The sequence below is a fragment of the Symphalangus syndactylus genome, chromosome 24, assembly GCF_028878055.3.
Source record: "Symphalangus syndactylus isolate Jambi chromosome 24, NHGRI_mSymSyn1-v2.1_pri, whole genome shotgun sequence".
Classification (NCBI taxonomy): domain Eukaryota; kingdom Metazoa; phylum Chordata; class Mammalia; order Primates; family Hylobatidae; genus Symphalangus; species Symphalangus syndactylus.
The window spans coordinates 57,392,864-57,419,016 of record NC_072446.2 but is presented as its reverse complement, the minus strand read 5'-3'; the positions used below and the strand labels follow the sequence as shown (position 1 = coordinate 57,419,016).

General features: G+C 42.9%; 1 protein-coding gene and 1 long non-coding RNA gene across 4 annotated transcripts in view; one reads left to right on the top strand and one right to left on the bottom strand.

The window, feature by feature from the left end:
* The window catches only part of DTD1 (D-aminoacyl-tRNA deacylase 1), a 178,541-nt gene that overhangs the window by 74,242 nt on the left and 78,146 nt on the right, over positions 1 to 26,153 (top strand). The window lies entirely within an intron of this gene.
* LOC129474239 (uncharacterized) overlaps positions 1 to 26,153 on the bottom strand; it is a 38,588-nt gene that overhangs the window by 2,468 nt on the left and 9,967 nt on the right. Inside the window, exon 3 of one of the 3 annotated variants that reach the window (XR_008654500.2) lies at positions 8,349 to 8,565. This is a non-coding gene — a long non-coding RNA (uncharacterized lncRNA). Of the gene's footprint in view, positions 1 to 8,348; positions 8,566 to 23,604; positions 24,211 to 26,153 lie in introns of those variants that run through there. The other 2 variants (XR_008654501.2, XR_008654499.2) reach the window with 2 other exon arrangements.

Here is a 26,153-nt window from a genome sequence, read left to right as displayed (position 1 = left end):
GAGCTGAAAGATCGCTGATGGGCCAGGCAGAGAGGAGGTTTCGGGACTCGGGAACCAAATGGGGCTGCTCTGCTGACAGTTCCCCTCTTATCAGTTCACTTGCAAGAAGGATGGCACGTGAGAGGGCGTGTGTCCCTTGAAGGCAAAGTCCCCCCTGGCATACAGCAGGTGTTTTTTTGAACATTTGTTGATCCAATGAAGGCATTTCTTCCTCGCCCTGCCACACGTTCAGGTGACTCTCAGCGATTGTGACATGGATCCGTCTGCCTTATGAACTAACCACCAGCTTCTGTGTTAATGAGCCCAGTCACTTGCCGCTTCTTACCTAAATCTATTTGCCAGGTTTCCACAGAAAGCCCCCAACCTGAGCGCCCTCTCACTTCTCCCCATGCCTCTGCCTCTGGGGCCAGGTCACTTTCTCTTCTGTCTCTGGCACCTGGCACATTACTTGACCTGCAGAAGGCCCTCGTCAGATGTGTAGGGAGTATCTACCTACCTCAGGTGGGAATGACTTGCGTATCCCAAATGAGAAATGCTTATAGGTGCTAAGGTGCCCAGGGCAGTCATTAAACTGTCTGCACATGTGTATGGCTGATAAATTTGGACGGAAGCTGCCAGTTCTTTTTCCATAGGAAAACAAGATGCATTGCTTTTAACATAGCTTCCTGAAGGTGTTACCAATGTCAGTATTTGGTTCTTGCAGTACTGTTGAACAGAACAACATATGTTTGTCCATGTGTTTATATATTTTTAAGATACCAGATGTCTGTAGTACCAGTTTTTATTATCTATTTTATGTTTTGAAACTTAGAAACACATTTTGGGCTAGTACTATAGCATGAGTGCTGAGTGCTACCTGATTGTAGGATATAGTTGGACAAGCTGTTTTGAATTTTGAATTTTCTTGAGTTTCTGTTTATGGGATGTCAGTGTGTTACACACATGATAAACAGGTCAGTTCCTAACAGCTCTAAAAAGGAGCAGGCAGTTATATTTCTGTGAGGATTTTGGCATGCAAGTGTAATGCTGAAGAATGGCAGCTGAATCCTGCCATTGTTTAGGGGTGAGGGAGCTGGGAGCCAAGCAGTGGGACGGTGGCACCATTTGAAGACCTCTGTTGTCGGTGAGGTTAGCTCGACCTACACTGTGGCAAGGCCCCATCCTGAGTGTGAGAGCTCCTGGGGCCACCACTGCCAGTGTCAGGGGATAGAGACTGAGCCCCCCAGTCATTACTGTGAGGTGTTTTCTTCTGTGTCTGGAGCCACAGTGGCATTGTTGAGTGAAATGAGCTACCAGGTTCTCATTTTCACGCAGCTCACAGTCCCCTCTGAACTGCTCACTGTTCTTTCTTGAGGAAACTAAATAACTTCACTTGCTCTTTTCCAGACTTTTCTGCCTCTCAACTTTTTAGAGCTGAATGTGAGGTCATTTAAAGGTTTTCTTTTCAGCTTTAATGCTATAGAATTGGACATTTTTGCAGCCGTGGCCGCCTTGTTTTCAGAAATGTGTTTCTTCTTATTCTGGCTAACAAGCATCTTTGAGGTGCAAGTCTCGTCCAGAACAGGCATATCTGAGAGGCGCAGCTCACCTTGGTGGCTTGTCTCCATCCTCAAAAGGCAGGGAGGGCACTTTATAGAGCGCTTGTGTTCAAGCTTCCTTAGCAGGGACCCCTTGTGGACTTGTAATTATATCTGGACTGTAATAGGAAACATCATGAGCTGCTGTTTGGCATAGGGACCAGGGGGTAGTGAGGTGAGTAGGAATGTGTGGGAAGGGGCATCTCTGAGGCCACTCCTGAGGGGCCTTTGACCACACAGTGTGGAAGCCATAGCTCCGGAGTCAGGGTTTGCCAGCAGGGTCCCCTCCCACTGGTCAAGGGTCTGCCCTTGATGCTGCCTGATGCCCTCTCCTTGAGAGTCCTGTCCCTTCCCTCAGGTCAGCGACTCCCTCCAGGCTGTGGACCTGCATGAAACTGGTGGCCAGGTATTTCCACCTGAAAGTTGGCCCGTCTTCACAGTCCTCGGCTGAGCTCCTCTTTCTCCTGTCATGTGCAGGATTCTGTCATTGGATCAGGCTCTTGGGATCTACCCCCTTTTCCTTGGCTTTCTGTTCCTCATCTGTAACCAGGGCTTGTTCATCCACATCTTGGTGATAATGAAAACAACGTGAGTGACCACTGTCGACTGAGCACTTGCTCTGCTGGGCCTGCCCTTAGTGCCTCACTCACCCCTCTCCCCAGCCTCTAAATGTTAGGTGCAGATGACCCAGATTTTCCATTTTGTGTGTGTGTGACTGCTGAACTTGAGGCCTTATCACTCCAAACTGGGGTTATTCTAATTGCTCCCGGGGGGTCTGCGTGCCAAGGGTTTCTGTACTGTGTCTTGCATACCGTGGCCTGCTTAACATTTCTTGAACGCTTCGATCACAGCAGTTCTCTACACAAGTCTTTGCTGGCTCCAGTTCCATTGGGGGTAAAGATCAAACTTCAGGCGAGCCAGGTCTGTATCTCCATTCCTGTCTCCGACTGCTTCCCTGTAGGGATTGTCTGCAAGTGCACACCTGCATTTTCTTGTCCACAAGTCTATGCTCTAACTCTGTCACCTGCATGGCTGCAAATTAGTTTCCTTCTTCCTGCCCTCTTCTCTCTAGCATGGATTTTGAATTTGAATGGCAGGGATGGGATGCCTGTGTGTGTGTACTGCTGATGTGTACAGCTGCTTGTTAGCGCTCTCATTGTCTTCAAATGTAAGTCATTTTGGCTGGGCGTGGTGGCTCATGCGTATAATCCCACACTTTGGGCGGCTGAGATGGGCTGATCGCTTGAGGTCAGGAGTTCGAGACCAGCCTGGCCCACATGGCAAAACTCCATCTCTACCAAAAATACAAAAATTAACTGGGTATGGTAGTGCACGCCTGTAATCCCAGCTACTCGGGAGGCTGAGGCAGGAGAATTGCCTGAACCCAGGAGGCGGAGGTTGCGGTGAGCCAAGATCACACCACTGCACTCCAACCTGGGTGACAGAGCAAGGCTGTGTCTCAAAAACAAACAAACAAATGTAAGTCATTTCCATTTGACTTCTCAAGCGCTCATCTCTTGTTCTGCAATTAAATTATCAGCTTCTTAAGGCAAGAACCAGAACTTAAAACTCTGCCACAGCTCCCGTTGCAGTGCACAGAGTAGGCAGTCAACAAATATTTGCTTTTGGTTAGAGTTCTAAATAAAGTCATTTACTCAGAATAAAGAAGCTTTGTGTCACTGGAATGAGAACATGGTGTTGCTGTTTCTCCTGCTCACATCTAATCCTGTCGTTCTTCATTGGTTCATGAGAGGCTAAGAGCAAATCAAGCCAATGAACAGAGAAGCTGTGGAGTGAAACCTTCTGAGGTTTCTGTACATCCAGACAGTGAAAACATTGTCATCATCATCAGTATCATCTATTAACAGAAAAACCTGAATCTGGAGTGCTGGTGGCATTCATAGTGAATTATTTTGTGTCATATCCTTTAGTGTTTGTCCCATGGACCCACTTGGCAGATTCTTGGGTGTGCTGGCCATTCTCGGGTGTGGCTGTGGATGACAACCTCATGGAAATGGAACTGAGAGATGCCTTGTCAATCCTTAGTCAGTGCTCTTCCAAACAGTCCCCACTGTGCACATGCCCTGGAATTTGCAGTCTGTGGCTCTGTTGCTTAGTAGAATAAAGGCAGGTGGATGGAGAAAGGCCACCACTTAACATGACATTCTCATCTAAGGGGCCTCTTCCTCATTCTCTAGTATTTATTTTATCTTGAGACCTTGGTCTCATTACAGTTTAAATTTTGTCCTCTTACTTTAATGGCTTATTTAATTGAGAACATTTCAATGAAAAAATGTTTAAAACATTGTAGTTGTAAAGAGTCTGGGGTCATGCGGAGGTTTTAATTGATCCCTATGATGAACGAATATAACTCCCCAGTGCAGGGCCTCCTTTTCATTATTTCTCAAGGCCTTTATCCCATCTCCATCAGCACAGAACAGCTTGATGTTTTTTGGCCAGTTGCACTCTGAGTTATTCCACTTTTAAAGCATTGACTTCATAACCGAGAGGCTGAAGCCAGAGTAAGCTGGATAAGTTACTCCTGTGCTATTTATTGCATAAAGCATTAAAAACAGCACTAGCATGGTCATCTGTTTTACTTTTCAGAGGCTCTGTCATCACTTTAATTGGTTGTTGTTAGAGCAGATGTTTTAAAAGAAATATTTCAGCATGACCGTATTTGCTTAATTTCTGATGACTTGCAGGACATGTATATCTACATTTACAAAAACAAAACTGTGGGCTGTGGGAGCAGAGCAGCCCCCTTGGTCCTCACCAGACCTGGGCCTGGAGAGAGAAGTGAGGTTGCTGGGGCAAGAAGTTTGAGGGCAGGAAACATAAACTTGGAAAGCTGGGGCCAGTGTGCAGAAACTTCTCCATTTACAGTCACCAGAATATTCAAGAGCAACTCCGATGTCAAACCACCTTGAAATACAGCTTTTAAGAATGCAAAAGCTGGCTGGGCACAGTAGCTCATACCTGTAATCCCAGAACTTTGGGAGGCCGAGGTGGGAGGATCACTTGAGCTCAGGAGTTCAAGACCAGCCTGGGCAACATAGTGAGACCCCATCTCTACAGAAAGTTAAAAAATTAGCCAGGTATGGTGGTACATGCCTGTGGTCTCAGCTACTCAGGAGGCTGAGGTGGGCAGATCACTTGAGTCCAGGAGGTCAAGGCTACAGTGAGCAGTGATTGCACTACTGCACTCTAGCCCAAGTGACAAAGTGAGACCCTGTCACAAAAAAAAAGAATGTAAAAGCTAAGTCGTCATTGTTACAAGATAAAGAAAATTAAAAAAAAATCAACCTGTTTAGAGATAGCTTATGAACCAGTTAAGTCCTTTGCAACCTCAGTACCTTTGTAAAGCAGTTAGCTGACTTCAGACTTGGGCATGATGCTTGTTTCACACGCCATAGCTAAATAAATCTAGTGAGTTTGAATAGCTGTTTTCAGTTTCTTTTTTTGAACTTAGGTATTCACCAAAAAGCTTATCAATACTAATTTTCAAGAAGAAAAGATTTGTTTCCCTGTTTGGGTCAAAATATATTTCCTAAATTGGTATTTTATAGCAGTTTGCAAAATGATATCCTAACTCAGTATTTTGAAGAATTTTAGCTTCAGAAAAAGTCTCTAAGAATGAAAGGATTATTTTATGGGTCTTACTTTCTTTTATACTATTCAAGTTATCTTCTCTCCCCTTTTCAGAGTTTGGATAAATAGGGGAACTCCATTGGTTAAACCTAAAGCAGATACCTAACAAGTCAACATCCTCATTGTAAGTGGTCCTGCTGAATTCAGTAGGGTCTAGCAAACTTCCTTTAGTTAATTAATACATTAGCTGATTTGGGGCTGTACCATTATGGTTGTTTGTTATGATAAGCCAGACAGGTGCTGTTCAGTTCATAATTCGGCTTCCTAGGTATAGAAGTCTCTGGCTTCTGAGCCAAAAAGTGAGCGGGCCCTGTCGTCCAGCTGGGTTCTGCTTCATTCTATGCATGGCAGTACTGAGCACGGTGGTGGTTGGGTACATAACAAGCGCTCAGTAACTGTTTATCGAATTAATGAATTGCAGAAAGAGTTAAGTGACCAGATATCATTCGTACTTATGGAGTAGCTTATTGATGGAGTGCCATCTGGTTTCCACAGTCTTATTATTATCTGTAACTGTTAACTGATAGCCTAGCCGTTTAATCTGTCCAGTATGTTCAAGTCCCAAGTTGAAATTTTGAGGTTTTCTTGGATGTTAGTGTAACTTTTTGTTTTCATTTGATGTTTTAAACCATTTGAGATTAATTAATGTTTTTTCCTCGTATTTTGTACCGACCTAAACACCTTACAGTTAATAAAATGTTTAACCTTTTCTGGTATGAAAAATTCTACAAGTCAAAACACATGGTAGAATGTATCTATGAATCATATTTTCTTTTGTGACTGTTACTCCTTTTTACAAGTTATTGGGAGAGGGAATCGGAGGGACTTAATTCTTCCCAGATTCCTCCTCCTATATAATGTAAAGGGAAAGGCCTAGAGTGATGAAAACTTTTCTTGTCAAGTTTATGATTCTTGACCTTTTTAGAATGGTGTCTGTTCCAGTTGATTAGAAAAATAAAAGTACAGTTTCTTTGAAATACTGTAACTCATTATCTTCAAAAGCGCTTCGACTCTTTAAAGCCTGTTTATGTCTAAAATGACATTAAAAAAAATACCCTTACAGGAGAGGGAAAATGGTATTTCTAGTTTGGGCTCCCGGGAACAAACACAGAGGTCTTTCTACCAGTCCTCAGAGGGGTAGTTGTGTGGCTGTGTGGGCCTAGAGTGTGTTTCAGCCGAGAGTCCCACAAAACCACCCTGGCAACGTCGATCTGATTAGTTTTCTCTATAAACTGTATGGTGGCCCACTACATAAAAATGATTGTATCCATTTTAGAGAAAAATGTTTCTCTAAAAAAATGAAATAAAACCGTATGTTAGGTTTTTTTTAAATTTAGAACTAACAATTTAAAAACTTTATTGTATTTTTCTATTTTGTTACAAACCATTTCAGAATCACCTTTTCTTAAATGACCAAACCAAATTTCTCAGGATTACCTTTTTTCCTGTAATTACTTGCTAAATTTCTGTATTTCCGTGTGGGTTTATATATCCTACTTTGGTGATTTTTTTTTCCAATTTATTAACTTGATTTGATATTAATATACAGAGAAACTGTTGCAAGTGAAACATTCTGAGCAATAATAATTTTATTGACTTGGAATTCTGGCTGTCTTGATTTCCAGTGTTTGCCTGCAGTGTTTAAAGTAACTGACAACCCTGAGATTATTACCAAACGTTTATGATTTTTTAAAAAGCAGGAGAAGAGGTAGAGAGGGGAATGGAAAAAATGCTGTTTAAATTAGAAACTGCTTGTAGCAGTTCCATAGGGAGGCAGTTAACCTAAGTCACTTAAAATATGGTCACAATATTGAGAGTTAAATAATTTTTACGCTGGGCGCGGTGGCTCACGCTTGTAATCCCAGCACTTTGGGAGGCCGAGGCGGGCGGATCACGAGGTCAGGAGATCGAGACCACGGTGAAACCCCGTCTCTACTAAAAATACAAAAAATTAGCCAGGCGTGGTGGCGGGCGCCTGTCATCCCAGCTACTCGGAAAGGCTGAGGCAGGAGAATGGCATGAACCCGGGAGGTGGAGCATGCAGTGAGCCGAGATTGCGCCACTGCACTCCAGCCTGGGCGACAGAGCGAGACTCTGTCTCAAAAAAAAAAAAAAAAAAAAAATTTTAGTTGGAGACGACTTCAAGAACAAATATCAAAAGGTCCAAATGAACTTAAAGGTACATCAAAGGGATTGCAGGGCAGCATGCATAGTTTCAAGAGTTACTTTGCGGAGGGTTGTCTCTTCTGTGGGTTTACCCCCAATTTGGGGCCACATGTGACCTCGTGACTCCAGATTGATTCCTAGTGCCTTTGTGGACAAGGCCAGATGCTATCTCCTCTGGGGGAGCTGATGCCCCTCCTCTGCTGCCCCAGTTAGTGCTCACCAAGCAGTTTTGGAAGTCAGCTGGCCTCCCGTCTGTTACAGAGGAGCTCTAGACCATGGTGATGGAAATCTGCCCCTGCCACTGCCCCTGGGACCCCCCTGGGCAGAATAGTGTGGGTGCCTGTGCAGAGACCTTTCAGCCTTTGCCTGCAGTTGTGCTGGTGGAGATCCCAGTCCCAGGTCCTGGGAAGTGAATTCTGTGTGTGTCACATTGGTCTTTAAGTCAGGTCATCTCTGTTAGTTGTTTAGTGCAGCATAGCAGGTTACTCCCAAACTCAGCAGTTCAACGCAACAATAAAACAATGAACACTTTTTACACAGTTTCTGTGGTTCAGGAATTTGGACCATTGAGCCCAGGTGTTTCTGGCCAGGGGTGTCTCATGAGATTCCAGCCAAGCTGTCGGTTGGGGCTACAGTCCACTGTAATTTGGAGGGCAGGAGCACCTACTTCCAAAGTGGCCCACTACAGAGGCTGGGAAGCTAATGCTGGCTGTGGGCAGGAGGCCTCAGTGTTTTGCCACATGGGCTTTTCCACAGGGCTGCTTGAATGTCCCCACAACATGGGGACTGGTTTCCCCCGGAGCCCTAGCCTTGGAAGTCCCATACTGTCATTTCTGCAGCATCCTGTTGGTTATGTAGGTCAGACCTACCTGACTACATGGGTCATGAATACCAGGAGGCAAGAATCACTGGGGACCATCTTAAAGTCTGGCTGACACACAGTGGCAAACATACCTTCTGGTTGCTGGATCCATGTTGTTGTCATCCCTTTGTATGGCTGGAGAGGAACAAGATGCTCAGGGATTGTGGGTGCCGCTCTTGAGTTATATTCTAGGGAGCTTTCAGAGGTGGCTGCCTGGGCATAATAGAGGAAAGCTGTATCCTTGCCGAATGTCTGGGGGAAGCATTTTCTTCAAACTTTGTGCTCTTTAAATCAATGATGATACTTAATCTTGTTTTTAAAAAGGAGAAAATAAGATCACCTTTAATTCTACCCTTCACATTACCAAAATGGTTTTAGTCTTTTTTCTATGTAGTCCTTTTTTCCTATGGCTACATATGTGTATATTTACACATCTATATGTAAATATACCTATGTGTATATTTACAAAATGGGATCACAACGTACTGATTTATAACCTAAGTTTTTTACTCCTAATATTGTGAATATTGGTATGTTTTTGCATACCTTGAAATAATCTTTTCTGACCTCAATTTTGATAGCAGCCTACTATTCTGCCATAAGACATACCATAGTTTATTTAGCGAAATCCCTGTTTTTGGATTTTGGAGTTATGCTCTAGTTTTTCCTCTTAGGATCAGTGATTTGGTGAACTGTACTGTGTACTGAATCTTGCCATCTAGCCCAGGTTGATGCTTGGTGTAAGTTCCCAGACCTGTAATGCTGGGGCAGAGAATGCAGACATGTCCAGGGTTTCGAAACTGCTCATCAAGAGCTCGTCTGTGATGTTTGTATGTTGTACCCTTAACTGGCAGAGTTTGCAGGTGCCCCTTCCCCACCTTGGAGTCAGCACATCATTGTGAATGTTTGCCAGTTTGGTAGAATAAAACAAATGAGGTGATAGAGCAACTTTGTTTATGTGGAGTATGCCTTTTTTTTTTTTTTTAAAGTGAGCTATTTGTAATTGTCTAAAGAAATTAGGTCGGGGATGGGTGGGGAGTAGCATGTGCAGATTGAATTGCAACTGCCAGGCAACTCAAGCGGAAACCCAAGCAGCCTCCCCTGTGAGAAGCTGTTTTCTCCACCCCGTGGTGTAGCCAATAAATTGGAAAATTGACTGTTGTATGTTTGAACCTTCATTTCTCTCTACCCACCCGAAATCTCAAGGTTCTCTGCTGAGCAGCAAAACAGGCAAGAGTAGAGTGCACACACAATTGATTTATCTTCAGAGCCTTGAAGACCAGAGATGTCCTGCCTGTCTTCACCGATGGCTGCTGCTTGTAGGATCACATTTTGGTCCTATCTGTTCTCAGCTCTGCCGCTGGTTAACTTATGGCTCAGTGACAGGCAGACTTTTGGATCCCAGTCTGGTGTTTCACACTTGTGCGTGCACTGGAGTAATTCTCGTTCGTCCTTGAGTAATGCCATATCAAGCCTCTCAAAAGGGCAGGAAAGGGAAGGAGAAAGGAACTCACATTTACCCAGCTCCTAGCTCCTACTTGCCATGCATTTCTCTTGTTTTTATTCTTACTGCCTCCCACCCCCTAAAAAGAAAAGAAACAGGTATTTCCTGTACATTATTTTATTCAGGTGACAAAGTAATTAATCATTTATAAATAACATACAGCTGAATACCTTCTCGTGAACTTTATGAGCAAGTAAATATTTTCTTATTTGACGCTTTTGTTTTCTCTGTTTGAATTCAAGAGCTTTACAACCCTTAACAGCCCAAGTGCATTTGAAATGGTTTGAGTTCTCACTGTGTCGTTCCTACAGACTGAAAGAAAACATGCACAAGTTTTTCCATTGAGTAGATAACATGTCACTTTTTTTTTTTTTAATGGACTGGAGCTGTGACTGTTCAACTTGTTGCTGAAGAATCCGTGTTCTCTTGTGCAGCTCTGAGTTATGTAGGGAACATTCCATTGATGAGATGCTCCTAGTTTATGTTGCTGAATTTTTTTCTTCCTCCCAGAGCTGTTTTTTCTTACTTAAGAATACTGGACACAGAGAACTGGGGAGGGGTGATCAAAACTGGCTAACATGCCTCTAATGCCCATCCTGTGCTGAGCAGAACCCTTTGCTCTGATGTTGGACGTGGTGGAAATCTGTTTCCAGGGAATGCTTTTCATAAGCCATGGGTGTTCAGCAAACACTGATTAATGAAGATGTTTACTTTCCAGAGTGTCTGGAACCTTCCACCGATACAGTTTTATTAAATTCCCCCCACACCTCAAAGAACTGCTTCAGTTTACTGATGCAGAGGACACAGGACAGAGAGGCCGGGTCAGATAAGAACTAGGTCCCGAATTCCCTCATATTTTTCTCTCTTTACAAACTTCTATCCAAATACATCTGCAAAGACAAAGTTCGGGACTATGTACACAATCTTAAACAGTAATTTGAGAAATGGAGTTGCTTCTTTTTAAAAACTAAATCTCAAATCTCCTTAGTGGATACACAAGTGTGATCTTAAACATGCTTGGTGAGAGGAAAGAGAAGAGCTCACTTCTACAACACTGCACACCTTGATTCTTTGGTCTCTTGTGGGATAAATTAGAAATGCAGGTTTCCCGGAGATTTTTGAGACAATAGAATATTGCCCAATTTAGTTGGAACATAAAAGAAAGGCTTAGAAGAGAATTTGAAACCAAGAGGTTCACTAAATGCCACCAGGGTCAGGTAGGTCAGCAAATAAGAGAAATTAGTGAAACTGCTTGTGTACTGAAGCGACCTGATGTAGATAGCCTCAGGTTGATCAGCACCTTGAGAGCACCTGGGGCCATGGGGCCACCTCGCAGCCCTCTGTCTGCAGGTGCACCAGCTCAGCCCCTTAGGTGAGAGGAAATAGAGCTGATTTTATGAGGCCTGTGGGTGAGGGGCGGACTGTTAACACCTCTACTGGTAATTCAACTTTACTGTCCAGAAATTGTTCTTCATATGAGCTTGCATCTTTCTAGGTTAACCCACTGCCTACTTTAACCCCACATCTCACTGGACATGTAGTATCTCTTGAGTTCTGACACTTGCCATTTTCTGGAAACTTGTAATATAATATTTTGAAACTCGATTGCAGGTGAGACCATATTGTAGCTGTGATCTATTCTAAAATAAAAGATCTGAAAACATATCAGAAATACACTTTTAGGATATAAAATGGACATTAGCTAAACATTTGATGTTGAAATGAAGTTCAGGTGAGCTGTTTACCCTCTGGGAAGGCAACATTTTACCTTTGTGGTCCCGCATTTGTTTTCTCTCTCTACCTCCCCATTCGTCTTCCGCCCCTCGTCACTGCCCTTTCCCTTCCCTTCCTCCTGCATTGCCAGCACTACTTTTTTTTCTCCCCTCCCCTGCTCACCCCACATCTATCACATTCCTTGATAGAGAGTTGATTTTCTTCTCAGTATGTTATAGGCTTAGAATCAGTAGACCCTGCCGGACCAGGCCTTCTCCTCACTCTTCTGGGCCTTGGCTTTCTAGGAGAGCTCTTTTCTCCATGTTGTCTGGTCATCCATGAGATGGCTTATTAGGAGTGGAAGGAAAAGCTAGTGAGACCCTGGGCTTATGTCAGCAACTGTTTTTTTGACATTTCTATAGTATTCAGAGTTAAACCCAGAGTGAGCCACATCCTTAAGCAGGTCCATGAGTGAGCCAGCAACTTATTTCTGGTTTTCTCAAGACCATCCTTTTGAGTTGTGAAAGCGTTTCTTGATTTACATTTTCTTTGATTGCATCTGAAAAGGCCTGTTGGCCTGACAACCGTTGCTATGGGAATGATACTGATGGTTAGTGCTGTTGGCAGTCACCATTATCAAAAGGATCAGGTGCCTATTTATTTATTCATGGTGTGGAACGAGGTTCCCTCATAAAGCGCATGAACCTTGTTCTCTCCCACCTTATTATAGTCTGAGATTTACATGACGTGCATCCAAACTGTAGTAGTGATTTTGATTTGCCACTAGTGGCTTTAATTTTCTAAGGAGTCTGGGAACTTGAGATACATTTTTTGGAGAACAGATATTAAAAGTGAGATTTCAAATAATTACCCTTTCTGGTATGATTTATATGTAACACTGATCTGCCGATTGTCAGGGGGAAGAATAAACTGCTGTTGAGAACTGACCTGATCAAACTGGCCATATTCAACTCCTAGATTCTTTTTGGTAGGTAATTATCACGCTAGATGTTTGAGGTGGGTGAGGGCTGGTTATTCCCCTCACTGCCAGATGTGATGGAAATAAGTAACCAAATTCTGTTCTACAAGATTTATTAAAGAGACATGCATTAATAAGCAAGCCCTAAATATTTCCTGCAACCTGTTCTGTTAGCTTGCTGAAGCCTCCTTGCTCAAGGCAGATGCCACATCTTCTAGATATAGGAGCAGGAGCTGTTACCTGTTACTTATTGATACACAGTCAGAACAAAAGTCTCTCTATGGTGGTTCCTGGGGATGCAGTAACAGCTGGAAGACTTTTATGGTTCATAAAATTGGGTCTCCATTAGGCCCTCAGAAGTCTCTGATCCAGGATCAGTATATGTATCATTGCTCAGGAATTAAACTTTGGACACCTTCCCTAGGTGTTGTAGAGACTATAGACCTAGGTAGATTTATATACCTTGTTTATGCTGGGGAGGGGAGCGTGCTTCAAATATCGTAGCCAATCTACTTTTCACATATACCATTAATTTCACTGGTGAGAACTCATTTCTAACACCCATTATGCAGATTATCAAATCACTAATTTTATTCAAGGTCTCACTCTGTCACCCAGTAGTGCAGAGGCACAATCATGGGTCACTGCATCCTCGACCTCTCAGGCTCAAGTAATCCTCACCACTCAGCCTCCTGAGTAGCTGGGACTAAAGGTGTGTGCCACCATGCCTGGCTAACTTTTTTTTTTTTTTAATTTTGTAGAGACACTCTTTACAACTTTTTGTTGTTGTTATGTTTTTTTTTTTTTTCTTTTTTTTTTTTTTTTATTATACTTTAGGGTTTTAGGGTACATGTGCACAATGTGCAGGTTTGTTACATATGTATCCATGTGCCATGTTGATTTCCTGTACCCATTAATTCGTCATTTAGCATTAGGTGTATCTCCTAATGCTGTCCCTCCCCCCTCCCCCCACCCCACAACAGTCCCCGGAGCGTGATGTTCCCCTTCCTGTGTCCATGAGTTCTCATTGTTCAATTCCCACCTATGAGTGAGAACATGCGGTGTTTGGTTTTTTGTCCTTGCGATAGTTTACTGAGAATGATGTTTTCCAGTTTCATCCATGTCCCTACAAAGGACACGAACTCATCATTTTTTATGGCTGCATAGTATTCCATGGTGTATATGTGCCACATTTTCTTAATCCAGTCTATCGTTGTTGGACATTTGGGTTGGTTCCAACTCTTTGCTATTGTGAATAGTGCCGCAATAAACATACGTGTGCATGTGTCTTTATAGCAGCATGATTTATAGTCCTTTGGGTATATACCCAGTAATGGGATGGCTGGGTCAAATGGTATTTCTAGTTCGAGATCCCTGAGGAATCGCCACACTGACTTCCACAATGGTTGAACTAGTTTACAGTCCCACCAACAGTGTAAAAGTGTTCCTATTTCTCCACATCCTCTCCAGCACCTGTTGTTTCCTGATTTTTTAATGATGGCCATTCTAACTGGTGTGAGATGGTATCTCACTGTGGTTTTGATTTGCATTTCTCTGATGGCCAGTGATGAGGAGCATTTCTTCATGTGTTTTTTGGCTGCATAAATGTCTTCTTTTGAGAAGTGTCTGTTCATGTCCTCTGCCCACTTTTTGATGGGGTTGTTTGTTTTTTTCTTGTAAATTTGTTTGAGTTCATTGTAGATTCTGGATATTAGCCCTTTGTCAGATGAGTAGGTTGCAAAAATTTTCTCCCATTGTGTAGGTTGCCTGTTCACTCTGATGATAGTTTCTTTTGCTGTGCAGAAGCTCTTTAGTTTAATGAGATCCCATTTGTCGATTTTGGCTTTTGTTGCCATTGCTTTTGGTGTTTTAGACATGAAGTCCTTGCCCACGCCTATGTCCTGAATGGTATTGCCTAGGTTTTCTTGTAGGATTTTAATGGTTTTAGGTCTAACATATAAGTCTTTAATCCATCTTGAATTAATTTTTGTATAAGGTGTAAGGAAGGGATCCAGTTTCAGCTTTCTACATATGGCTAGCCAGTTTTCCCAGCACCATTTATTAAATAGGGAATCCTTTCCCCATTTCTTGTTTTTGTCAGGTTTGTCAAAGATCAGATAGTTGTAGCTATGCGGCATCATTTCTGAGGGCTCTGTTCTGTTCCATTGATCTATGTCTCTGTTGTGGTACCAGTACCATGCTGTTTTGGTTACTGTAGCCTTGTAGTATAGTTTAAAGTCAGGTAGCGTGATGCCTCCAGCTTTGTTCTTTTGGCTTAGGATTGACTTGGCGATGCGGGCTCTTTTTTGGTTCCATATGAACTTTAAAGTAGTTTTTTCCAATTCTGTGAAGAAAGTCATTGGTAGCTTGATGGGGATGGCATTGAATCTATAAATTACCTTGGGCAGTATGGCCATTTTCACGATATTGATTCTTCCAACCCATGAGCATGGAATGTTCTTCCATTTGTTTGTATCCTCTTTTATTTCATTGAGCAGTGGTTTGTAGTTCTCCTTGAAGAGGTCCTTCACATCCCTTGTAAGTTGGATTCCTAGGTATTTTATTCCCTTTGAAGCAATTGTGAATGGGAGTTCACTCATGATTTGGCTCTCTGTTTGTCTGTTATTGGTGTACAAGAATGCTTGTGATTTTTGTACATTAATTTTGTATCCTGAGACTTTGCTGAAGTTGCTAATCAGCTTAAGGAGATTTTGGGCTGAGACAATGGGGTTTTCTAGATATACAATCATGTCATCTGCAAACAGGGACAATTTGACTTCCTCTTTTCCTAATTGAATACCCTTTATTTCCTTCTCCTGCCTTATTGCTCTGGCCAGAACTTCCAGCACTATGTTGAATAGGAGCGGTGAGAGAGGGCATCCCTGTCTTGTGCCAGTTTTCAGAGGGAATGCTTCCAGTTTTTGCCCATTCAGTATGATATTGGCTGTGGGTTTGTCGTAGATAGCTCTTATTATTTTGAGATACGTCCCATCAATACCTAATTTATTGAGAGTTTTTAGCATGAAGGGTTGTTGAATTTTGTCAAAGGCCTTTTCTGCATCTATTGAGATAATCATGTGGTTTTTGTCTTTGGTTCTGTTTATATGCTGGATTACATTTATTGATTTGCGTATGTTGAACCAGCCTTGCATCCCAGGGATGAAGCCCACTTGATCATGGTGGATAAGCTTTTTGATGTGCTGCTGGATTCGGTTTGCCAGTATTTTATTGAGGATTTTTGCATCAATGTTCATCAAGGATATTGGTCTGAAATTCTCTTTTTTGGTTATGTCTCTGCCAGGTTTTGGTATCAGGACGATGCTGGCTTCGTAAAATGTGTTAGGGAGGATTCCCTCTTTTTCTATCGATTGGAATAGTTTCAGAAGGAATGGTACCAGTTCCTCCTTGTACCTCTGGTAGAATTCAGCTGTGAATCCATCAGGTCCTGGACTCTTTTTGGTTGGTAAGCTATTGATTATTGCCACAATTTCAGAACCTGTTATTGGTCTATTCAGAGATTCAACTTCTTCCTGGTTTAGTCTTGGGAGGGTGTATTTGTCGAGGAATTTATCCATTTCTTCCAGATTTTCTAGTTTATTTGCATAGAGGTGTTTGTAGTATTCTCTGATGGTAGATTGTATTTCTGTGGGATCGGTGGTGATATCCCCTTTTTCGTTTTTTATTGCATCTATTTGATTCTTCTCTCTTTTCTTCTTTATTAGTCTTGCTAGCGGTCCATCAATTTTGTTGATCTTTTCAAAAAACCAGCTCCTAGATTCATTAATTTTTTGAAGGGTTTTTTGTGTCTCTATTTCCTTCAGTTCTGCTCTGATTTTAGTTATTTCTAGCCTTCTGCTAGCTTTTGAATGTGTTTGCTCTTGCTTTTCTAGTTCTTTTAATTGTGATGTTAGGGTGTCAATTTTGGATCTTTCCTGCTTTCTCTTATGGGCATTTAGTGCTATAAATTTCCCTCTACACACTGCTTTGAGCGTGTCCCAGAGATTCTGGCATGTTGTGTCTTTGTTCTCGTTGGTTTCAAAGAACATCTTTATTTCTGCCTTCATTTCATTATGTACCCAATAGTCATTCAGGAGTAGGTTGTTCAGTTTCCATGTTGTTATGTTTTTTTTTTTTTGTCTCACTATGTTGCCTGGACTGGTCTTGAACTCCTGGGGTCAAGTGATCCTTGCATCTGGGCCTCCCAATGTGTTGGGATTACAGGTGTGAGCCACCATGCCTGGACTGAACACCTACTCTGAGTTTCATTTTGTCATAGCGTAGCTCCATGCCACTGTCTGGGTAACTGAAGCCTCTGGTATCACTGCCTCTGAAGTGTGGCTTCTGATTCCAATGTGGTGTGCTCATTCCTGTGGTGTACAGGCCAAGGCCTCCGTGTCTCTACTGCAGGGAGACAGCAAAGCAACCACACAGCTATTTTCTTACTGTGACGGTCTGAGACAAGGTGACCTTGAACAGGCCTCACTTCAGGAGGTTAAAAGTACAAAATAAAGCCAGCTCAGAGTGGATGACAGGTTAAACTTTGGTGGTGTCATCTTAGAATGGTTCCCTGAATGAGTGAGTTTATCTGTATCACAAGGACAATTTTATGAACCATAAAAGTCTTCCAGCTGTTACTGCATCCCCAGGAACCACCATAGAGAGACTTTTGTTTTGATTGTGTATCAGTAGGTAATTTGGTTCAGAATAGTTTTTCGCCAGTCCTTTTCTATAAGTCAACAAATAACCACTTGCAAGAAATAAGTGTTCTCTGCTCTTTATCCCAGTGATTTGTTGTTGTTGTGTGTTTCTACGCCGGGTGAGTGGTTTGGAGCTTTTTATCTGAGTTAGCCAGGGTTAGGTGGTCCTGAGTACTGAGCCACACACCCTCATGCAGGAGACTCCTGACTGGGGATGGGAAGCTGTCATCTCAGAGTTCAGATGCCAGCTGGGCACGCTGAGCTGTCTGTCCATTTGGGACACTTTATAAGCAACTGGATTCATTTACAATCTGGTTTGCAGACAAGGTGTGCAATTATTTTAAGCATTATAATGTGAAAATCAGATGAAGCCCCACAGACACTTTTTATGACAAGATGTCATCCGCTTGAGCCATTATTAATTTGTCTGGATTGCACCTATCATTCAGGTTTATCTCATCGGAAATTCTGTGGGATCCACCAAATGTTTTTTTGGAGGAAAGTGTTTTACTGGGAAGTTTTTCAATATGAAAATGAAACATCATTGTCTAGAGAAGAACAAGGACAGAAATTAGAATGGGCTTTTTGTCAGAAAGCATGTAAGCAGGAAGAGGGTAGAAGAAAATGTTTCCAGTGTTGAGAGAAAAAGGCTGCCAATTTAGAACTCTAAATCCAGGGAAGTTATCCTTTAAAAATGAAACAAAAACACACTTCCTCAGACAAACCAAAACTGAGGGGATTCATAGCTGGTAGACCTGTCCTGCAAGAAATGTTAAAAGAAGTTTTTCTGGTAGAAGGAAAATAATATATTAATAGTTTAGAAATTTGGATCTACATAAAGAACAGGAGAGCGTCAGGGAAAGATAAATGAAAGTAAAATAAATTCTTTTATTTTCCTTATTCTTACTTGACTCAAAAGTTAACTATTTAAACCAATCATAGTGACGATGTCCTGGCGATTGTGGCATATAGATAAGGGAGATGAGTGGCAGCGGTGCCACCAGCCATGGGAGGGAGGAACTGGGAGTGCTGTTCTATGGTACCTGTCCACAGGCGTTAACAGTACAGTGTTATTTGAAGGCGGGCTTAAATGAGTTACAAGTGTGTATTGTAAGCTCTGGGCAATCACTGTGGATTTTAAAAAGAAGTATAATTGATCTACTGAGAGGGGGAACCCGTATTTGTGAAGGTGTATAACCAGCCCCTCATATGCTCATCTCCTCCCACTTTAGGCAACAGACATTTCAATTGCTTCTTTCAATTCTCCATCAGGCCACTACCCTGAGGATGATATATACGTGATGCGTGACCATGTGATGAGAGATTTCTTTGCCCATTGTTGGACATTGTGCTGTAAAGTGCATTCCTTGCTTCGAAGAAATGTAACATGCTGTCCCAGATGGGCACAGTATCTATTGTTTTAATCCGCTAATAGTGTCTTGAGCATTACTATATCCCACCCAGTATGCAAAACCCAGTCCAGAGTAAATGTATGTTCCTGTTAGGACCCATGTGTGGCCTCCTGAGCGTAGAAGCAGTGGTCCCACGTTGTCTGTTGTCCTTGGCAGCTGTGTGTGGAACCTTCCTCCCTTAGCTGTCTGTAGTCTCTTTCTTGCTGGTAGACAGGACAATCCTTGACATTTTGTGCCTTAGAGCATGCAAGAGGAAAATGTTGACAGTCAACTCCTCTCTACCTTGCCATAGCTCCCCTGTCTATTTATATTTTGGACACAGATGGCTGGCCCAAGTGAGCACACTCGGTATCCACTTGTTGGTTTCAGTTACCTTCTGTCCTGGAAGAAGGTTCTTATGGGATCAACATGTCTGTTTAGCTCCTTAAATTACCATAGTGGTTTTCATAGGTTCATGCCCCATGTGGGTATACCCTCAATAGCCCTGTGTTCTGTCTGACCATGTGGCAAGCCATGGCTACTGCCCATGAATCTGTATATGCTCAAACTTCAGGACTCATATTGTTGCCTATTTTTTTTTTTTTTCATTATGAGGAAAACAGTTTACAGATTAGGACACTGAGCTGATTTATTCTTAACCTTCTTTAATCAGAGGTTTCCCATTAGTCGGTTGTGGTGTAATGGACTTCCAAACAGAATGCTGCCCATCTATCTTGGAGTGCCATTTGTAAACCAGGCAGCTTTTTGTTGGTCAGTTGTGAGTTGTTCATAGGGCACTGCCCATGTGACAGTAGGGTCTGGCAGCTTTTCAGGTGGTTCCAAAGTTGGCCCTAGGTGAAAATAGACTACCTGTTCATGGATACAGTGAGTAACTCCTTGAGTTCCTCTGTTAGCATATTTCTGTGTGACCATTTCCATTTTATTATGTCATTCTTCTGGGAACTGCCTTTCTTATTAGAGTGTTTCTGTCAATATTGTCTAAGACTTTATGGGTATTTCAGATTTCGAGATTATTTTATGTTTTTCAGTCATTGGGGCAATTTGCATTGGTACCCAACAGCAAGCCAATAATCATTTCTCAAGTGGCATATACCATACCACTATGTTTGGAAATATTCAGGTCTAAGATTCCAGTGCTTGCTGCTGGCTGGTAGTCATGAGCTGTGCCCTAAGCTTCAGTCTGTGTAAGTGCAGGTTGAAGACACTTCCAAAGTCATATCTGAGTGTGGATCATAGGGCCCAACAGGCTTTGACTGAGCCACTGCTTTTTGCAATTCAAAGACAGCCTGATGCAGTTATGCTCCCATTCAACTGTGACCTTCTTTGGGGGTAGTTTTATGGTTAGGAACTAGCAGTATTCCCAGAGGTGGGATACGCATGCTCCAGAATTCGAGCAAGCTGACTGAGCGCCGTGCTTCTTGCTTGATTCTAAGGACAGGCAATGGCAGCAGGTTCCTGCTCCCTTTCTGCCTGCAGCCTTCCCAGCCTATTTCCTCAAAGCCCTGACCTCTTGTAACTATGGTTTTTTTTCCCCATCTACTTAGATAGGTATCCTGGAGGGGATAAGAGTAGGAGGAATTCCCTTTTCAAAGCTCAGATGAGGCTCTGCAAAGCCTGGAGAGTAGGCCTTTCACTGGAAAGTGAGCCTTTGTTATGGAGATGTGGCTATGTGTATTTCTCAAGGGTTGCTCTTCCCTCCTACTGGAGCCACATGAGGGTCTTCTCAGCAATTCACTGTGAGAATCTGGTCCAGTTCCTGTCTGGAAAGATCCACCAAAGTATGCGGATCTCCCCACTCCTGCCTCCCCCCACCACCCCTGCGTGATGGGCTCCCGGGAGTTTCTCACTTTCACACTAGTCCATGCTCACCTCCAGCAGTTCGCCAAATGACTTTTTTTTTTTTCTTGAGATGGAGTCTCACCCTGTCACCCACACTGGATTGCAGTGGGGTGATCTCAGTTCACTGCAACCTCTGCCTCCCGGGTTCAAGCGATTCTTGTGCCTCAGCCTCTTGAGTAGCTGGGATTATAGGTGTATGCCATCATGCCCAGCTAATTTTTGTATTTTTAGAAGAGATGGGGTTTCATCATGTTGGCTAGGCTGGTTTCGAACTCCTGACCTCAAGTTATCCACCAGCGTAGGCCTCCCAAAGTGCTGGGATTACAGGTGTGAGCCCCCACACCCAGCGCCAAATTACCATTAGATGTTCCTTTCAGTTTATGGCTCCAGAAGCTTCTGCCAAAGCTAAGCAGATCTCAACTGTCACTCTGGATTTGCTTGTCTCTCCAGATTTCAAGGTGGTGATTTGTCCTATGATCTTAGTTTATCGATGGGTTCAAGAAAAGTCTTTAATTTTCAGTTTGTCCAGCCTTTTCTTGTTACAAGAATGACAGTGACAACTCCCAAAATCTCTACCTGTTGGAGCTAAAGTCGGAAGTTTCTCAAATCCTGTTGTAAGTGACTGTGCCTGAGGGCTCAGACCCACTAAGGCATAGTTTTGTTTTTTTGCTTTTTTTTTTTTTTATTAGAGATAAGGTTTCACTGTTACCCAAGCTGGAGTGCAATGATCATAGTTCACTGTAAACTCAAACTGGACTGAAGCAGTCCTCCCACCTCAGCCTCTTGAGCAGCTGGGCCTATAGGTGCATACCACCATGCCCTGGCATATTTAAAAAATTTCTTTTGAAGAGATGGGGTCTCAGTGTATTGCCCAGGCCAGTCCCAAACTGCTAGCCTCAAGCCATCCTCCCAATTATTGAGTTTACAAATGTGAGCCATTGCACCCAGCCACAAACAGTTTTGATAAGAGGCTTCTGGAAGGAAAGAGGAAGGCTAGAAGGCTCCAGAGATCAGCTCACAAGACACAGCCAACTCTTTAGAGTATGTTGAAGGAAATATGTGGCAAGGGATAAAGGTGCTGGAAGGAGAGAGAATCCACCCCAGGCATGTATAAAGCCAGACCTGTTTTCCTCCTTTCCTCCTTATACATAGCTGCCAGTTGGGTGCACATGATGGGTGTGTGTGAGAGTGCTTTCTGCCGTGGACCTGTGGCCATGGGTGGCTGTGCGAATGTGCAGGGGGGCAGAGGCGCTGGGAAGGGAGAAGGTATGGCAGACATCCTTGGGGAGGCAGGAGTGACTGAGTCCTGCGCCTCGCTCCAGCTTCATTGGCTCCATGGCAGACATGTGGGTGACCGAGTCTCTCTCTCATATGTGCATTCGGGTTTTGTTGTTGCTGCATACTCAACTCTGGCGTAGTTACAGATTCCTAGGGCTAAAAACCAAATCAGCACATTTCATACTCTGTGGTTTGTTTTGGCTCTCTTTTCTCAAAGCTAAATACCTAAGTAGGAACTTGTGCTTTGATGTGACATCCCAAATGCACCTTCTTTGATGCAGCCCAGAGTGTGTTGTAGTCACACTGAACAATGGGAATAGGAGAAGGGAGAAAGCCAGGCAGGTAAGTTCCCCTCTTCCTTCTCCCCTTCAGTGTACACCAAGTCATGGTTTTTCTTTTTGCTTGCCCAGAGAAAGTCCTGTGTGCTGCGCCAACTTCAGTGTCATTTGTAGGCCCATCGTAAAGCCTGTAGGGCCTTTGCATCATGTCCCAGTCCTTCTTACTTCCCTTCCCAGTGGCCTCACTTTTGTTGCCCTGGGTCTGCACCTGCTAAAGAAAGTGTCATCCTCAGGTTCTGTTTCCCGGAGGATCCAGACTGAGACACACATTTACAGAAATCAATGACATATGTATTTCTCCTACGTTGAGATATAGAATATCCACCATAGTTTGTGTCCTCTTTTTATTTAAAGAGATTTTATAAACATTTTCCCCATTTGAAATATTCTTCTCTATCATGATTATAAATGGCTGCAGAGTTTTCCATAATGTGAATGTATCAGCTTTTAAAAACCAATCTCCTATTGTTGGGTATTTAGGCAGTGTGTGCCCTTGCACATCTATTTTTGCATATATACCTTTGGTAATTTCTGCAGGATAAATTCCTAGAAGTGGAATTCCAGTTATATTCTGTTTTATACATAGTTATATATGGCCAGTTAGCCTTCCAAAAAGTTTATAATTTACCTTCCCAGCAGCAATGTATAAGAGTATTTGTTTTCTTGGATTCTTCCCAATATTGTATATGCTTTAAAAATCCATGTCAATTTAGTAGGTGACAAGTGATCCAGCTGGAATTTACATGTCATTTCTTTTTTTGCATTTTTTTATTAATTTTTTTTGCACACAAAACAATAAACATTTTCTAAAAATACATACAAACAAAAAGATGCATATCAAACATATTAGGAAGGTTGCACATGGGAAGACGGGGAATAGAAATGGGGAGTGGGAATTAAAGAAAATAAATGAGAGAGGGACTTTGTATGGATCAATGATAATAACTCAATCCTCTATTTGACAAAGAAGAAGGAGAAGGAAGAGGAAGAAAAAGAAAGTGGGATAAAGGATCAGAGAGGGAGGAAAATAGAAAAAATTAGAGTATGACTCCAGGGTAGACCTGTTTTGTTGTGGCTGGGTTGGTTAGTTGGTTTGTCTGTTGTATTTTTCATATGTTTCGCCATGTTGGCCAGGCTGGCCTCGAACTCCTAGCCTCAAGTGATCAACCCGCCTTGGCCTCCCAGAGTGCTGGGACTACAGGCGTGAGCCAGCACGTCCAGCCCCCACATTGCTTCTGGCCTCCGTGGTAGACCTCCCAGACGGGGCGGTCGGGCAGAGGCGTTCCCCACATCCCAGACAGGGCGGCCGGGCAGAGGCGCTCCATGTCGTTTCTTATATGTGAGGTTGAACCTTTTAAACATACATTTATTAGCTATGTGTGTGTGTGCGTGTGTGTGTGCGTGCATTTGTGAATTGACTGTTTCTGTCCTTTCCTGGTTTTTATCTTTTTAATGGAGGTGTTCTTTTTCTTATTGATGTGTGTGTTCTCTGTTGTCCACCATGTTCTTCCTTGTAGCAGACCATGGCTATGGCCCTATTCAAAGGCCAGATTAGAGCAGAAAGTCTTGGGGAAGAGATTTTATGAGAAGTTGCACCACCACAATGCAGACTCACTCAGGCCTTCCACAAATATTTATTTAGCACCGACTTTGTGCCAGGCAGTGTCTAGACACTTGGGATATAGTGGTGAACATAAAAAGATACATACAGAGCTTAGATTCTGGTCTATTGGGGGTTGTGCGGAGCTATGGGAAACGGTGCAAAAGCAGACAGGTGTGCCAGGTGGTGATGAAGGTGATGGAGAAAAGTCAGGCAGAGGAGAAGGATGGGGCTTCCTAGTGGGCTGCATTTTTAGGGAACCATTTGAGTCAAGACCTATGGGAGGGGGCGATCATGCAGAGGTCTAAGGAAGGACATTCTAGGTAGAGGGAACTTCCAGGTTGGGTCCCAGAGAGGGCCAGTGCTGGGTGAGTTTGAGGAGCTGTGATGGCACACAGGGCATGAGGGTGGCAGTGTTGGTGGAGAGAGGTGAGGGGGTATCAGGACCAGGGACAAAGGGCCTCAAATCTGAGCAGCTTTACAAATAGCAAGTTAAGAGGGATTAGAACTTGCACAGGAGTGTAGTTTGCTGAAGTGCCTTCTGATAAAGGGGAAATCTCTTCCACAGTGATAGCCCAGGTTAGATTTAGTGAACTGTAGGAAGTAGAAGGAAGTATTTATAATGTTTTATGTTTGTAAAACATAAATATAGGGTTTTCTTTTTTTTTCTTTTTCTTTTTTCTTATTGAGATAAGGTTTCTGTCACCCAGGCTGGAGTACAATGGCATAAGCATGGCTCACTGCAGCCTTAATCTCCTGCGCTCAAGTAATCCTCCTACCTCAGCCTCTGGAGTATCTGGGACTATAGGCATGCCCAACTAATTTTTATTTTTTGGAGAGATGGGGTCTCACTATGTTGCCAAGGCTGGTCTTGAACTCCTGAGCTCAAATGATCCTCTCACCTTAGCCTCCCAAAAGTGTTGGGATTACAGGCACGAGCCACTGTGCCTAGCCAAAATAGGATTTGGAAGGATGGGGTGCACAGTCTTTGGACAGTATCAGTAACAAACAAGACAGTTTTGTAGAATTGGAGAAAATGTGTTTGCAGAAGGCTGTTTGGACTTGTGCCTTCTTAATCTTTAAGCAAGGTATCATCACATCCCACTTCAGAGGTGGTTGTTAGTTGATTCTCCCTTCACCATTCATCAAAAGAACAGTCTGATGCCAGGGGCTAGTTTCAAAGAGTAAAATGGAATGTCTCTTTATTTCTTTTAATTAATAAAACCCATGCATGGTCCATCTATATTTGAAGCTAAAGTTATATCAGTATAAGAACATAGTTCCTTGGTTCTCAAAAGATGTTTATTCATTCACTAATCAATTTTTTCACCTATGAAATATTATCATTTACCTACTACGCCATGCACTAGGCATTTGGGATACCATGATGAACAAAACTGACACAGACCCTCTCCTCACTGAGTCTTCGGACTTGGGATCAGGCAGACATTTTTGAAATAATTCTACAAATAAATATTAATTATAACCTGTGATAAGTGCCATGAAATGTAAGTACAAAGTGTCAGAGGAGTGTGAACCTAGACTCATGCAGGGTACAGGAACTCTTCTCTGAAGAAGAGAAGCTGAGCTAAGGAAGAGAGTGTAATGAGGTCAAGTGGGATGGGAAGAGCACTCCAGGGAGAAGGAGCAGCACATGGAACAGTCCCGAGACAGGGTGACCCTGCGGTTTTCCTACATAATGTCGGGGGACTACCGCGTAACACTTTGGGGGCATAAACTATTACCTTTTGGATATCTGGAAGATCCCTTGCCAGGAACGACCTATCTTGCTATACTAGATTGCCAAGTGTTATTTTTGTTGTCTGCTCTCATTTTATCTTCCAGTGTTTGGTTTTTTAGCTATGAAGCATTCACAGAAATGATCAGAGTCAAGATTTCCTTCCAGGAATGTGGTGTTTAATTGGGTAACACGTGTACCTGGGAGAAAATGCCCGCAGAATATTGAGTAGGAAGCAGGAAGTCCTTGCCCTGATCCTCATTCCCTGGGGTGGGCTGTGGGGGGTGGGGAGGTATGTGTTAGCAGGTGGAGCTAGCAGCAGCCAGGAAGGCATGACCCAATGAGAAATAAAAAATTCAGAACCCTGTGAAAGCATTGCAGAATATGATGGGAATTGAAATTAGAAACATTGTGTGCATTTCTAATACTTGTGCTAGGAAAGACTATAGCTGTGTTAATGTTTAATGCGTGGACCGTAATAGAGAGCTGAACAGCTCTCCACAGCCCCGTTTTTCCATTCGTTTCCAGAATAAAGAAGCTGGTTCTATTTTAGGCTTGTATTTGGGAAGTGGACTTTACCAGAATGGGAGTCTGAGGCCAGAGTTGCCTTTTCCCTCCCATGTGAACAGGTACAGTTGAGAGGTGAAGAATGGTGTGCTCTGCCTTCCACTGCCCGCCCCCTTTATATGTGTGTGATGTGAAATTTTAAGGGGATATATGGAGTTTGGTGATTTAAAATTCTTTACTAGTTTTCTCTCTAGATTTTCATAGAATCACCTATAGACTTTCTTTAGGGTAC